The following is a 5013-nucleotide window of genomic DNA, read 5'->3' on the forward strand; positions in this document are numbered from 1 at the left end:
AGATGTAGATTTGGATGATCAACAAATTTCATTTACTTTCAAATTAAATGATAAATTGTTTGGTATGTTTGTTGTGTGTGCATCTACTTGCTACATTTTTAGAAAACCTTTTTGGCTCAAGCTACAGAATATCATTCATATGCACAATCTTCCTTGGTGTTTCATAGGTGACTTAAACACCATTTTTGGATCTTCGGAGTATAGTGGTGTGTAAGTACGATTTTTCTTGATTTTGCACTGTGATCTTATTTTTCATTTGATATGAAAATGATATGTTCTTAGCAATATAACATGCAGAAAATTAAAGTGCATAAAATGTAAATGACACAAGGATATATCTCATTTCTCCTTATCAATCAGTGATACATTTAAGTCCCTTCACAACTTGAAGGATTTTCCATTATTTTAGATATTTGTATAAGCCTCTCACACCAATACCTCTTTTACAATCTTCTAACATAAACACCAAATGCTATGGTGGACATTGAATCTCCCTGAATCAAAAAACCTTTTACAACAAACATCAAATACTACGGTGAACTTTAAATTACACCAATTCAAATAACTTTTTACAACAAACAACTTATCACCATAAACTTAGTGATTAAGTCACAACACGCACTTCAAATAATCTTGAATAATTTTGATCTGATTCTAAGTATAACAATTTTTTATTCACTTTCTCAATATTACAATTCAAAAAAATATATTTTACATGCTAAAAAATGTTTAGTGGAACTTTTATAAAATATATGAAAGTTATACACAAGTTCCAAAACTTAATAGTTTGAACACTTCAAAAAATGTGTTTGAATTGTATAAAAAATTATACATGAAAGATGTAATTTGATTTTATGATGTATAGACTTTATATACATCATTATGAACATCTATGAATGAATGGATAAGCTTTAGACATTTACATGAAGGTTTGAAATAGTTTATAATGACAATGGTTCATGAAAAAAAATACAATTATGCATTATGTACATGATTTCTTAAATCAGTTATACAAATACCTGATTTAAAAAGTGCATAACAATTACTGACTTAAAAAGTGCATATTGTAATCGATTACACAATTGATATAATCGATTACCACCTTTGATAATGGTTAAAAAATTCTGACAAAATGGATGTATAATAGTTACATATATAGTGTAACAATTACACTAACTTAAGAAAATTATGTGGTTCTAGAAGTGTGTTTATGGCGGTTTCAAATGCCATATTTTACACACACACAAAAAATAGATTTTTTGCTTTTTAAAAGACTTGACATGAAATATCTTGATGCATGAATTTTTATAATATTTATAGATGAATGGATGAGAGTTTTATGAGCATTTAAATTTTATACAAGATGAATTGTGATTGAGTACCTTAGCATTAAGATCAATTTCTTTTTCTTCCAAAATATCCAAAAGCTTATGCATTCTTGATTCTTGCTTCCAAATATTCTTCCTTTTAAATTGGACGCATCAAGCAAAACAAAATGGAGCATACAAGATGTTTGGGTGAAGAAAGGGCACGTGAGGGGCCTGATGTTCTAGCATGTCTGCAACATCTGGCCCTTGTCAGCAGGCAAATATTGTAGCTGTTTTGAGTATATTTTCTGATTGAATCTCAATCAGATTTGTTGTTAACTTTTAGTAATACACTTATTATATTTTTTTGGCTGATTAAAAGGATCAAATTAAATCAGTTATAGATTTAAACTGGAAGTCAAACAAATCAACTATTTTTGGAGGTTGTAGAAAAACAAATAAAAGTTGAATCCTCTACAAATATGGACGTGATCATACCTTTTGCCAATTGGAGAAAAGCTAAGAAGATTGCATTTCTATTTAAGGAGACTCAAACCTAACGTTTGAAGTGTGCAAGTATTGAAGAATCTTTGTGTTAGGTTTTATACTTTTAGTATTTGTTTGTGTTATTATTTGTGCACCACTCTAGCGCCTGCATTCATATCTAAAGGCATAAATTATAGTTTATTAGTTGAGTTGTAATATAATATTCAATGTTCTGGTTATTGTAGTGATCACTTAGGATTAGTGATTGAGAGAAAGTGATGGGATTCTCATATTTAACGAGAGTCCTTAATATAAATACACTGGTAGAATTAAGAAGAGTGGCATTGAACATGGTGTTGTTCATCTAAGAAACTTTTTACTATTTCTATTAAGTATCGGATTTCCTTTATTGGGTTGGAATCCCCTCAGACATAGAAGTTGTTTGCACTAAAGCAAATGGAAGACAACATTTAAGTATCTCAAAGAAAGTATGCTAAGAGTATGGTGAAGAAGTTTGGGCTTCAAAATCTAAGTCACAAGAGAACTCTTGTTGCAACACATGTGAAAGTAAACAAGGATAAAAAGGGTGTTGATGTATATCAAAGTTTATACAAAAGCATGATTGGCGGTCTGTTTTACCTTACATCAAGCGGACCTAACATCACTTTTATATAGGTGTTTGTGCAAGATATCAAGATAAACCCAAGGCTATTAATCTCACTCAAGTGAAGAGAATTTAGGAGTATGTAAATGGGACTTGTGACTATGTTATTCTCTATTCACATAGTATCAATTCAATAATAGTACTGTATTGTGATTCTGATTAGGCTGGAAGTATAAATGATCAAAATAACACATTTGGTGGATGTTTCTTTCTTAGAAATAATTTAATATCATGATTCAGCACAAAGCAAAATTTTGTCTCATTATCTACTGTTGAAGTTGAGTATATTTCTACAGGGAGCAGTTGCACTCAATTTCTCTGGATGAAACATATGTTGAAAGAGTACAATGTCGAGAAAGATTTCATGACATTATCCTGTGACAACTTGAGTGCTATTAATATTTCCAAGAATTATATTCAACACAGTAGAACCAAACACATTGACATTCACCATCATTTCATAAAGGATCTTGTGAAAGATAAAATTGTAAATCTTGAGTGTATAGCAACTAAAAAACATTTGATTGACATATTCACTAAGGCTATGGATGCAGCTCAGTTTGAAAAATTAAAGAGTGAACTTCGTATTTGCACTTGTGAGAATTTGTAGCAATTAATTCATGGGAGACGTGCAAGAATACCTTTTTCTCTCTATTGATACCAATGGTGCTCGTGTAATAAGGTTGATTGAAAAGTTGCTTTATAAGTGGCCCATCGTTACAAGCAAGAATACTCTTATTATCTTTATCTGTTATACTCAGAAAATTGTTCACTCTCCCTTCTCTCTAGTTTTTCCATTCTTTCCAAAAATGAGTTAATCATTTGGAAAATCTAAAACTATGAAGGATAACATGATGGAAGACAAGTTTGTGAAGAAGGATATGGCTCTAGAGTCAAAGAAGAAGGATCTGGAAAAGAATGAATCCAAGGTGGGGACAAATGTTGGACTATTTTTTGGAGCATCTATGACTGGAAAGAAGCTTGTAACAAAGATGAATTCCTTGAAGAATAAACATGTTCAAACAAATGATTTTGACTCAGATGCTGATGAAGACTGGGTTACCTTCACTGAATCAAGTATGTGGTTTGAAGATTTATTTTGAAGATTGATAGTTTCAGGTATTTATATTTTTAGTATGATTGTTTCTGGATGTGTAATAATCATGGATCTGTTTTAATACTTTATGGACTTGGTTCTCAGTTCTAAGATATTTGGTAATATTTATCACATATGTTTGGTAGTATGTATCTGGCTTTCATTTCTCTCTTACCTTTGCCAAATTATGGCGAAAGGGGGATATAAGAATAGTATTAAAATATGTTGCACAGTGTGTATGTGTTGCAGTATTGATGTGTGTTCATATTGACGTGTGCTCACACGCTGGAGCATCTGGCCTTTGAGCATGTGTGAGCTAATCTACTAACTGTTTTTGTGAACTCTGATGTTCTGATGATTGCTATGTAGTAGTAATGGTGTGTGTTGACTTACCTGACTGATTATTGACTACTGACTTTGTATGCATGCATGACTAAATATGTGACTGATTGTACGGGATCATTTTTTATGCCTTATTTGTTTCTTCATAACCCATTTGTTTCTTCATGACCCATTTGTTTCTTCATAACCCTTAAAAAAATCTCTAAATTTTAATTTGTTTATTTTTTCCTTACTTATCGTGTGAGTTTTGTGTGTGTTTTCCCATGTCTTTGGAATTTCTTTCTTTCTTCTATCATTTGAGTTTTTATTTTTTCTAATAACATATGGATTTTCTATTTTCTATGTGTTGTTATAAAAACAATAACATACAAAACGAAGAAAATAATGTGAAAAACAACAACATACAAAATGAATAAAGTGGTGTGGAAAAAACATACATGTCAACATTGAATCTGAATTTGATATCATAATTTGTCAGTTTTTTCATATGTACAGATTCAAAAGTAATCACACAGAGAAGGGTGTTGTCGAATTTTGAGAGAAGGATTATATACGAAGCATTATTAGAGAAAAGTGTTTATGTAAGATTTTAAAAAAAAGTGACCAAATTAGTGTCTTCCCTATTTTCAGTTCATGTGCGCACAATACAACGTATTTGGAAACTTGCTGAGAACAAAGGAGTACATGCTGATATGAATCCTAAAAAGGTAGGAAATTGTGGACGTAAAAGAGTCCAGGTAGACCTTAATTTAGTGTGTGACATTCCTTTACAGCAAAGAACCTTTATTCGGTATCTTTCTCACGCATTAGAAGTAAGTACAAGCGCATTGGTAAGATTTTTAAAGTGAGAAATAAGAAGACATTTGAATACTATTAAACCTTATTTAACAGAAGAAAATAAGAGAACTAGATTACAATTTTGAATTGATATGCTAGATAGTGATAACATACATAATAATTATCCTATTTTTAAAGAATGTATAACATTGACGAAAAGTCAAGAAATTTTTATTTGGTATAGGACGGAGAAGATCTCATTCGTACGGGTAAAAGTAAATTTTTTATATCAAAAGTTATGTTTCTATTTGTCATAGTTAGGCCAAGATTTAATTTGCAAC

The sequence above is a fragment of the Lathyrus oleraceus genome, chromosome 7 (genome assembly GCF_024323335.1).
Source record: "Lathyrus oleraceus cultivar Zhongwan6 chromosome 7, CAAS_Psat_ZW6_1.0, whole genome shotgun sequence".
In the NCBI taxonomy this organism is placed as follows: Eukaryota; Viridiplantae; Streptophyta; class Magnoliopsida; order Fabales; family Fabaceae; genus Lathyrus; species Lathyrus oleraceus.